The sequence below is a fragment of the Talpa occidentalis genome, unplaced genomic scaffold, assembly GCF_014898055.3.
Source record: "Talpa occidentalis isolate TD23 unplaced genomic scaffold, MPIMG_talOcc4v2.1 talOcc4.14, whole genome shotgun sequence".
In the NCBI taxonomy this organism is placed as follows: domain Eukaryota; kingdom Metazoa; phylum Chordata; class Mammalia; order Eulipotyphla; family Talpidae; genus Talpa; species Talpa occidentalis.
The window spans coordinates 83,064,702-83,075,974 of record NW_023601433.1 but is presented as its reverse complement, the minus strand read 5'-3'; the positions used below and the strand labels follow the sequence as shown (position 1 = coordinate 83,075,974).

The 11,273-nt window shown below is 55.5% G+C and overlaps 1 long non-coding RNA gene across 1 annotated transcript; it reads right to left on the bottom strand.

Moving 5' to 3' along the window:
* Positions 1–5,536: 5,536 nt before the first annotated feature.
* LOC129145842 (uncharacterized) lies at positions 5,537–8,278 on the bottom strand. Its single transcript, XR_008551940.1, has 3 exons — positions 8,235–8,278; positions 7,340–7,403; positions 5,537–5,979 (listed from the first exon to the last, which is right to left on the bottom strand). It is a non-coding gene; the product is annotated as an uncharacterized LOC129145842 (long non-coding RNA).
* Between the last annotated feature and the right edge of the window lie 2,995 nt (positions 8,279–11,273).

Sequence of the window (11,273 nt, the reverse complement as noted above, 5' to 3'; positions counted from 1 at the left end):
GTGGCTGCAGATAGCTTCAGAGTGCTGAGATTTAACCCCTTGCACCACCAGGGAGGCCCCATCAAGCCGTCCTTGATGTGGTCATTCTGTTGTGATCTGTCTTCCTCCCCAAACCTAGATGTTGGGTTTGGCTCACGCCTGTATCCCTAGTCTCCCACTCAGAGCCTTTCTAGGCCCGTAATAGATACGGAATGCCTTTTGTTAAATGAATCAGTGAATGAAGGGGTTGAACACGATATCTATATCTCCAGATCAGAAATAGTCTAAGTCGAAGATGAAGCTTATAGGGTCCAGAAGGCCAGTATACAGAGAGAGCAAAATTGTTCATCCATTCAAGTGCATGCCAGGCGCTTGGGGTCTGCCACACACCGCAGTCAGGAAGGTGGGGGTGGGTGGGGCATGGTTCTTGGGTTGTCTGGAAGATTCGAATGTCAGGGAGTGAGAAGGACAATCACCAGTCACGGCTGTGGGGACGGGGCAGGGGCAAAGGTTAATGCTGGGGGTATTCAGGAGTGATGGGGTGGATTCACCAGGAGGTTTTGGGCTTTTCAAACTGGAGGCAGTAACCCACAGAGAGAGCATGTATACCAGGGATCATGAGGGCATAAGAGTGCCAGGCTTGTTGGCAAACAACTAGGGCTGGGACCTACTGAGCACTTGCCCTGTGCTGTGTTAGCTGCTTGAGACCTATTGTGAGTGGAACCCTGACTTCACCACCGCTGCTATCAAGGAAGGTGGCACCCATTTTGCAGATCAGGAAACCAAGGGCAGAGAGGTGAAGTCTTCTACCCGACATCACAGGCCAGGAAGGGACAGGGTCAGGATTTGAACTCAGCCAGCCTGCCTGCAGCCCAGGGTGTTCGCCATGAGACCTTCTGGCCAGGAGCCGGTGGGACGCTGGGCTTTGGGTCAAGATGTGTTTCGGCGAGGGCAGTTCATGGAAGGCTTGGCACCAGAGCTCCAAGGTCAACGTGGAACCCAGGGGAGCTCTGTCAGGGGCAGCAGCCTGGTGCATGCATTGGCTAAACTGATGCCAAGAAAGGGGCTCCCTGGGGTAATGAGTCAACCGAGGCAGAGGTCAGTTTAAGCAGCAGTGGTGACTCTGCTGAGAAGTTCTCAGAAGTGGGAGGAGGAGAAACTGGCAGCTTGTGGGGGAAAATGAGAGAGGCAGCGAGATGCTCAGGGGGAGATAAGGAGGATCTACGCAAATATTTCGACCCGGGGGTGGGGGCGGGGAGGAGGGGAGCCCAGTGGTGTTTATGCCCAGACCTCAGCGCAGGAGCTAATGGGAAAATACGTCACCCTGGGCTGTGGGGCGCGGGTGGGGAGGAGTCAGATGGAAAAGATAGGGCTATCAGAAGGCAGGGCTAATGGAACCACACGGGAGACATTAAAAGGCAATAAATCTGGCAGCCTGGATGGTATTTAGCCAGGAATTCTGCCAGCGTGGTTAACTCTTGGCGGCCTGCTCACCTGGGCTGAGCCTGGGTGGGGTCCCAAGGGCTTGCCACGCGGGTGCGGGGCCATCCCGAGCTGAGCCTTAGGCGGAGCTCGGGGGAGACGTGTATGGAGCCTGGGAGCGCCCAGGGCGTCTGCAAGACAGAAGGGAGCCCCAAATGGAGGCAGGTGGGGGGGCAGAGGACTCCATCCCCTCAGTCGCTGGGGAGCATTCTCTGGAAGAGTTAACCAGCCCGTGGGGAAAGGAGAACCACAGGATATAATTTATTTACCTCCTCCCTGACAAAATCCTTCCCAGAAGGCTGTGGATGGTAATTCTCTGTAATTATATCTCATGCGAGGTCCTGCAGGCGCTCAGGTTAACTCGTTGGTGCGCGACACCTGGGGGAAGGTGGGGACAGGCGGGAGGGGATGACCAGCTCCACCGGCCAGGTGGGAACAGGCGCCTCCGATGGGTGGAGGAGGGTCGCACCTGTGATTTCCTGACCATTGAGTGTTTTGGTTTTTTTTTGAAGATTTATTTATTTATGCATCTAGGAACTGGGGTACAAGCCAGAGGTGCAGGGGGTGAGAGGATTCACCAGAGACAGAGTGGGGAACAGAACAGTTGGATTTTACTAAAATACACTGCTGAGGGGAGCAGCGGGGAGACAGGAGGGGTCTGCTTTGTCATGTGGGTAGCTCCCTGGCTGGGGTCAAACTCGTGCTGCAGTGGCTGCAGATAGCTTCACAGTGCTGTACTTAACCCCTTGCGTTAAGGGAGGCTCAGCATTGAGTGTTTAAAGAGAGGACAGCAAGATACCAGATGTTGGGGGCCGGGGTCTGGGTTCCGTCTTTGGTCTTCCTGTGCTCATTGTGTGACCTCAAGAGGGTCACTCAGCCTCTCTGAGCTATGGTTCCCTGAGCTACCAAGGCAGAGAACTGGTGCACTGGGTGGTGTGGCTCCTGGCTCAAGAACCTGTTTGGAAATTTTATGTTACAGAGAAACGTGACACTCTGTTGTGTTGTGATGAGGGTAGATTCAGGTTAGACTGTGAGATGACCGTGTCACGTGAGGCCTCAGATGCGTGCCTCATGACCTGTGGGGGTGGAGAAGCTGGGGTTAGACTCCAGAGAATAAAAGCTGGCCACGAGGGTCATGTAGCCATATACCAGCCTTGGCAGCAGAGCACCTGCTGGTTGGAGGACAGGAAGTTAAAGAGGTGGATTTGGGGGTTGCTGCAGACCCCTTAGGTGTGCCCCGCATCGTGTTTGTGACGCCCCCATCAAGGGCTGGGGTCTAGAGCATCCCTGGTAGTGCAAGGGGTTAAGATGGATTGCAGTTAAGCAATCTGCTGCCATTGCAGTATGAGTTCAATCCCCCGGCCAGGGAGCTGACCCACAGGGCGCAACAGGCCTCTCCTGACTCGCCTGCTGCTCCCCTCAGCAGTGTATTTCAGTAGATCTGCCTGTTCTGCTCCCCACTCTGTCTCTGGTGAATCCTCTCACCCTCCACACCTCTGGCCCACACCCTGGCTCTTGTATGCAAAAATAAATCTTAAAAAAAAGGGCTGGGGTCTGTTCCCCTCCTCTGGAACCCGAGCTGATCCCGGACTTGCTGTGATGCTGAGGCTGGACCTGGGGGCTCGCGAGTCTGACCCCACCTGCCGCGACCCGGGAGCCGTGGAGAGGAGCTCCCACGTGATGCCTCCCTCTTGAGAGACGTGTGAAGAGACAGGTCCCAGCCCTTGGCCTCGCTGTCAAGCCCCAGACCTGGAGGGAGGGGCGGCTGTCTCGGGGAACCTCACCCCTCAGCCAGGCCCTCCAGCGCAGGCCCACACCAGAAATACCTCCCCGCGGAGGTTTGGAGCTGTCGCATTTGGGGCAGTTTGTTCAAAACTGACAATGGATAATTGAGGCTTCTGCTTTCTTTATTTTTTAAGATTATTTATTTATGTATACAAGAGCTGGGGGACAGGCCAGAAATGCAGGGGGGTAGTGTGAGAGGATTCACCAGAGAGAGAGTGGGGAACAGAACAGGCAGATGCACTGAAATACACTGCTGAGGGGAGCAGCGGGGAGACAGGAGAGGTCTGCTGTGCCATGTGGGTAGCTCCCTGGCCGGGGATGGAACTCATGCTGCAGTGGCTGCAGATAGATTCATAGGTTGCGTCTTAATCCCTGCACCACCAGGGAGGCCCAGAGGTTCTGCTTTCTGAGAACCCTGATTTAGCGTGGTTTTGACCCAGATGCTGACGCCTTGGGCACCTGATGGGTTGGCAGGTGACAGTTGTAACTCAGGTCCTTTCACCCCTAGGGGTACCCTCTTCCCTCTTGGGGAGCCGTGGAGCCACCCTGCCCTGTCTGTGTGACAACTGCCACTTGCTTCTCTGGTCTCCCCTTCGGGTTAAGGGCGGGTGCGCAGGCGAAGGGAGGAGGACGGAGACGCACTGAGGCCCTGCAGGGGACCCCGCGTCCCGTGGTGGCCGCCCCCAACTTGGGTCGCCTTGCCCTTGACCCTCCTGCACGTCCTTCCATGGACAGATGAGCTCCCTGAAGTTCAGGAACATGAAACGGCATCCCGGAGGCCTCTGCGGGCTTGAGACAGAGTCGGGACTTAAACCAAGGCCTCCTGGGTGCAGGGGCAAGGCGTGGCCCAAGCCTGTGGACAGCAGTGGCCTCTGGGGTCATGTCAGACCTTCGGTTTCTTTGTTTAACCTTACTCGGAAACTGGTTTCGAGAGAGTTAGAAACCGGATCCTTTCTTTCTAGTTCTATGTCTGCCTTCAGATCAAGCTAGATTCTGGTGGGAGATGGACCACCCCCGACGCCTGAGCCCGGAGGAGTGCGCCGTTGGGGCTGCTGAGAGCACCAGCATGAAGGCAGCCCCAGGGAGGCTGGCAAGCAAGGGACCAGCACCCACGGAGCGTCAGGCAGCCCTCAGGACGGCAGGGGTCTGGAGCGGGGTGCGTGGAGCCTGTGAGTACAGGGACCATGCAGATGGGCCGCCCAATGTCAGGCCAGTCACGGAGGGTGACTTGCAGGAGAGGCAGGGAATAGATGCCCTGACGTGACCTCCCACGCCTGCCCCCTCCTCTGCGCCAGGGCCTCCCACATGGAGCCCAAGCAGGAGCCAGAGGGCTAGGGGCTGGGATGGGCAGCAGAGGTGGCCCCCTCCCTCCCCCCAGCGCCGGGCAGGAAAGGTGGGGTCTGGGTGCAGTGGGGGTGGAAAACAAAAGGCGCTTAACCCCCTGGCCTGTCCCCTGTCCTCTGAGCCTCTGGCTGGGAACGCATCCAGTGACCTTGAGACTGTTTTCTTCAAAGGAAGGAGACACTGGGTGCCTCTCAGTAGATGCACTGGGAGTTTCCTGGAACCGTGGCGGGTTCACCAAGCCCGGCCCTGCACCTAACACTCCCCGCCTGTCAGCGCCCAGATAGTCTCGAGTGCGCCCTGTCGCACTTGGAGAGGAATGTGACGTGTGTCTCCTGTCCACTCCCGGCCCCTTCCCTGGGCAGTCTGGTTTTCGAGGTAGTGTTTGTTCGCTCAAGTAGTCGACTCGACTGTTCGCCAGCTCCGTGACTTGGGAGCTGGGATGTGGCTGCTCTGGGTCTGTGTCTCCTCTGTGATGCAGAGGGGTTTTGGGAGATAGTGTGGGGAGCGCTGCTGCATCCTTTCAGCCATGTCCTGCTCCCCTTCTTCTCCTTCTGTCATGGGGGAAGACCCTGTGCATCTGAGAAAGCAGCAAGAAGAGCCGGCTGGATGGAGATGCTTTCACCAGGTTGGAAATCCACAAAACAAAAAGTCGCGGGATGTGTCCTCTGTGAGGGCCTCTCTCTCATCCACAGAGCCCAGGAGGCAGGTGTCCACGCCCTGCATTGCTGGTGAAGTGGAGGCTCTGAGAGGTCACTGTCCAAGGCCACCCACCCACGGAATGGTAGGGCCAAGCCTGGCCATGCCCAGTGCCCCTGCCCTGGCTGCCTCCCATGGGCCCGGAAGGAAGGCCAGGCGAGGGAGGTCAGGACCTGCTCTCTGGATTTGAACTTGTCTGGCCTGACAGTCGCCACAGCACGCTCTGTGGACCACAGAGGGGTCCATGTCCTCACCCCCGGGACACGGGCCAGGACCCCACGTCACTGCTGCAAGGGGTGGCGTGACAGGAGGCGTCAGGAGTGGGCGCCAGAGGGAGCCGACCCGGGGTGCCGGGCAGAGGACGCGGCCCTGGGACTCCTCCTTGGTCTGAAACCATCTTTTGGAAACAGCGTCCTTCTTCTTCATGTATTCATTTCAAGATAGTGCTTGTTCGCTCAAGTAGCCGACATGACTGTTCACCAGCTGCGGGACTTGGGAGCTGGGATGTGACTTGGGAGCTCAGTTTGCTGGGAACGCAGTCAGCTCGTGACGAGCATCGTTTGAATTCTACTTTTTTTGGTTCCAAAAATGATATAACACTGAACCTTATGAAATAGCTGAGATGCAACTTAGAAGTTTGTAAGGTTTCGACGTACTAAATACGGCAGCTCCTTCCCAGTCAGTCCGGGTTCCCTGTGGAGGACACAGGACAGGCATCTACCGGGGGGTCACAGTGTCGCTGCCTGAGCCCCGGCGGCAAGTGCGCCAGAACAGTGGCCTGGGCGCAGGGAGAGGCCCCGCAGGGACCTCTGTCGGGTTTACAGCGGGCTCTCTCTGCTGCCCCACACAACCTTTCTCTCCTCCGCTCTCACACACAAGTGTTCAGTCTGGGTCCACCCTCCTGTTCCTTTCTTCCTTCCCTCGACCCCCAGGAAGCTGCCTCCCAAGCAGGCCAGCTCCTGCTTGCGTAGCCGTGGCCGCCTGGTCTACCTGTCTTATAGGTATGAACATCTCCACTCCGAGGGCAACCTTATAAGGGAGGCGTGGTCATGAGCCCATTTTACAGACGGGGAAAGTGAGGCCGTGGGAGCTCATGTCATTTCCCTGGAGTCATCCATGCTAGTCGGTGGCCGAGCTGGCTGTTGAGCCCTGTGCTCTTGGCCACTCTGCGGCCCTTGGCCAGACTGATGAGTCTGGCGGGGACCTCAGCATGAGGATCCGTGGGCTCCAGCTCGTAGACTTGCGTATCTCAGACCAGGGCTTCCTCCCGTTCTTGCTGTCTCTTGGGTAACCTCCATATCTGCAGCCTCTTTCCTCGGGGCTGAAGTGACAGCTGAGACCTGCCTTGTGACATCACAGGAATCTGAGTGCTCGGGCTCTGCGGTCGGCGTGGTGACAGTGATTACTGGGCTCCTCGCCTGACGGGGAGGATGAAGACAGTGATGGGGAAGACTGGGCTCAGTGGTGGGCTCAGTGGCCTGGAGCTCAGTGGCGTGAAGGTTACGGGGGACCTCAGGCATTGCTCCGTCGTGTTGTGTGGCTAGGACTCCCATACAAGCCCTAGGATTTAGGGGTACCTGGTGGGACTTTGCAGGTGGGGGACAGATGGAGGAGCTGAGATTTCAGAGCACCGGGCACCCTGGCGGTGCATCCACCCATTTCACAGATGAGGAGACTGAGGCCCAGAGAAGGTCACTGGCTCAAGGTCACTGGGTCAGTTAGAGGTGGAACTGGGCTCAACCCTTCTCTGAGGCAGAGCTCATTTCTTCCTCTCTGTAGTATCACTTTCCTGGATATGCAAATGTGTTGTCATAGTTCTAGAATGTTCCTTTTTGAAGAATAATTTATGGATCATAAAATTTAGTTTTCTTAGTGTACAACTTGATGAGTCTGACCAAAGCACGTAGTCAGGTCTCCACTGCTTGGGTCAAGATCTGGAACATTTCTGCCAGTTCCCCAAATTCCCTAGGGCTTCATTTAAGTCAGTTTCTACCTACCTTGGACTTCCCCCCAACCCCCAGAAGTTACCGTAACATCATAAATGGAATCATACCCTATGTAAACTTGTGAGTCTGTCTTCCTCCCCACGGCCTCAGATGCCTTTGAGTATCTCCAGTCTAAAAGAAAACAAAATAACATATGAATTATTTCCTGTCTGCCCACACCCCCTTTTCGCTAGCACCTTGTTATTTTGCTCCTCTTCAGGCTGGCATTTCTTAAGTTTTCTGGACACGCTGTCTTTACTGCCTTAGTCTCCTTCCCTCCTCCACATTCTGGAACTTCGTCCCTGGTCCCATCCAGCCTCTGACATGGATATCTGGGGTCTCCACGACATGCTTGGAGCCGAGGGGGCACCTTCCAGCCCTGTGATTGGTCACCTTGGATTCTTCACTCTGGGCTCATTGCCATCACAGGCTCATTGTCCTCCTAGATTTCCCAACAGTGGCCTTTCCTGATCTGCTCACTCTTCTGTTCTTTGTGTCCATAGTAGATGCTCCCTGCAGTTGTACAATTTCTAAGGACAGCTGTTGCTGAATTCACCTTTCCTGACTCATCTCCTGAGCTTTGAAATTAAGTCAACTGCCCACTATCTGCTCCACATGAGATTTCAGATATCCAGAGTAAAACCTAAGTTCTTCCCTTTGGAGACTTTCAAAGAAGACCACATTCCATGCACAGCCCGGCCCCAATCCTGGCTCCTCCCGCTCTCCTGCCATTACACTGGAATCCCAACCCAACCCTAAATCCCACTTTCCTTCAGACTGTCCCCTCCACACCTCTGCTCTCCAGCGTCACAGCCACCCCGTCACTCCGCTGGAGACAGTCGTGGCTTCCTTGTGGTTTCCTGGTCTCTCCCTTTCTTCCATCCATTCTCACGACCCCCACCCCCTAGAAATCTGGAGACCGAAAAGTCCAGGCATGACTTTTCCCTTTTTCCCTATACAAACCTCCTTGCTACCTTCCCAGTCCACTTCAAGGACAATCCAAAACCCACGACCTGCCGGGACCTGCAGCGTTTTCCAAATGGCCTTTCCCAAGTCCTTAGTCTGACTTATCTGCTTCTCTTTCCCACAGGTGACTGTGTTAGCCACGCTGGTGTTTTAATGCTGGCCTTGTATCAGTCAGCTCCTGCTGCGTAACCAGTTATCCCAAATACAAGGCTCTGGGGTACCACCATAGCCACAATAACCCTTTCTTATCTCACACAGTCCTGTGGGTCAGTCACTGGGGGCAGTGGGGGGGGCAGCTTAGCTGCACAGATCGGGCTCCATGTCCCATGAGGTGCAGCCGCCATGGGGTGGGGCTGCTGGCAGGCAGCTACAGGCTTGACTAGGCTGGAGGTCCAGGCCATTGCAAGATGGCAGGGTTCTCAAGGGTGTTGGTGTGGCCGGAGGCTTCCGTGTCCTCTCTGGGATCTCTCTGGGCTTGCTTGGGTGTCTTCACCAGAGTGTGCTGTGTGAACCAGAAAGCACATGGGACGGATACCAGGAGCACCACCCCGGTGCCCTCTTTGTCTCTTCCCTGTCCCTTAAACCTCAGCCTTAGAGCTCATCTTCTGAAACAGACCTCCCAAAACGCTCAAGTCTTTCTTCTTCTTCTTTTTTTTAAAGATTTATTTATTTATTTATACAAGCACTGGGTACAGTCAGAAGCGCGGGAGGGTGAGAGAATCAACCAGAGCCAGAGCGGGGAGCAGAGCAGGCACACTGACGAAGTACACTGCTGAGGGGAGCAGCAGGCAGCAGGAGAGGTCTGCGCGCCATGTGGGACCCTCGCCGGTGGCCGGGGATCGAACCGGTGCTGCAGAGGCTGCTAGCAGCTTCACAGCCCAGCGCTCAACAGCTGCGCCACTGGAGAGGCCCTCAAGTCTTTCTTCTGACAACAATTTACTGAACAGCTGTCAGGGGTAGGTTCCATCAGCTATTCTTTGTCTGGCCACTTCTTCCCACATCTGCCTTGGCCACTGTGGTTTAAGTCGCTGTTATCCTCACCCGGGGCTGCGGCAGTCACCTCTGAGCTGGCGTCCCCAACACCTGCCGTTCTGAACAGCAGCGCAGGGCCCCCCTGACAGCCCGAGCAAGATGGTATCCGCCTGCTCCCCACCCATGGCTCCCACCTCATTTAGATTGAGTACCAGTGTCCGAGCACTGGTCTGATGGGGTCTTGTGCCCTCTGACCTCCTTGTCTGCACCTCTCCCGCCTCGCTCCCTGCGCTTCCGCCACACTGGCCTTCCCACTAGTCCAGGAACCCGCAGGCATGTTTCCACCTCTGCCCTCTGACCCGCTTCCTCCAGGGGCTGTGTGAGTGGTTCCCGCACATCCTCCAGGCCTGGATCCCTGCACACGGAGACTGCTAGGCAGCCCCCCACCCTGCCTGCCTCCCTCTTGCTCCTCATCAGAGTGCTTCTCGCCTTTTAATGAGTCATTTAATTTCCTTTCTTAGGAGTTTAATTTTTTAAAAATTGTATTTCTCTTTACATTAAAATGCAAGCTGGGGGGCCAGCTTTGTGGATTTTGTGCCACCTCAGTGGCAAAGGCAGATGTGGGAAGAAGTGGTCAGGAGGAGCTGCTGGACGCCTGCCCCTGGGGTGGCTCAGTAAATAGTTGTCAGAAGAAAGACTTGAGCCAATTTGGAAGGTCTGTTTGAGGAGCTGAACTCTAAAGCTGAGGTTTAAGGGCAAGTGGGCTTTTCAACCTAGACGGGGAAGAAAGGAACATGTCGACTCCTCTCCCTGCAGTTCGGGGCTCTTACCATCACACCCCACACTTGTCTGAGCGCTGCTTCCTGTGTCTGCTCAGCGGGGATGGAGCCCCTCACCTCCACACGCCCCCTCAGCTCCATGTCAGAGGGTTTTCCCGAAGGCCACATGCAATCCTGGCTGGAAGCACAAGTGTAATGCCAGAGACAAGGAGAAGGCTGGCTGGGATTCCCCCCTTCATCTTCAACCCCGCCCCCCCCCTTCCTCAGCTTGGGGGGCACCTCCCTTTGCTTCCCTTTTGTGCTTCTCAGTTTTTCCTCCTGGCTGGTTTTCATCTCCTTGGCCAAAGCTTCCCCCTTCCCACCCAGGGATACTGTGTGGCTGCTTCATCATTTATAGTGGCAGCCGAATAATTGAATTGTTATTGGTTTGGAAGGGGTAAGGAAAGGGGGGGGTGATTTTTGCTAAATTGTTTCTCTTTGGATAATGTTCATCTCCTGCTGGGTTGTGATTTATTTCTGCTGTTGGCAGTCTTGCTTTCTGGAAATTAATTCTTTGATTGGAATGGAAGGGGGAGTTGATAGTGGCAGGGAGTGTGTCATGTGGGGCTCCTTCTGGACATGAGATCCAGATGGAGCGTGGGTTGGACTTTCTCAAGGTGTGGCTGGAAGGAGCAAGTGATCTGGTCTCTGAGAATTTCAGGCTGCCCGGAGCATCCCCACTCCGGCCTCGAGTCCAGTGGATCTGAGTGCCTGGTCATCTGCTGCTGGCATGAGCATGTTTGCTCAAGTGGCATCACTTGCTGGGTGTATGGTCTATCCACATTGTGCAGACAGGGAAACTGAAGCTCAGAACAGTCAGTCTGTTGCCCCTAACAAGCAGCTGCAAACTTAGAGACCTAAAGACAAGTAGGATACTATGTTCACGAATCCCATGGGCCAGGACTATGAACAGGGCAACAGCAGGGGTGGCCTGTGTCTGTTCTGTCTCTGAGGCCTCCTTTTAGAAGATTTGAATGGCCTGGAGTGAGTGGGGACAGTTGGGGTTTGGAGGCTGGTTCACTCCCATGTCAGGCACTGGATCTGGATGACTCAAAGGCTCAGCAGAGCCGGGACAGCTGATTAGAACAACATCCCACACACTCTGCCTTCAGCTGGAGCTTCCTCACATCATGGCAGCTGGGTTCCAAGGAGATCAACATTGGAGAACAAGTAGAATCACATGAAAGAGAATCACATGAAAGCTGAAAGTTCTCTTCTGACCTAGGCTTGGAGTCAGGCAGCATCA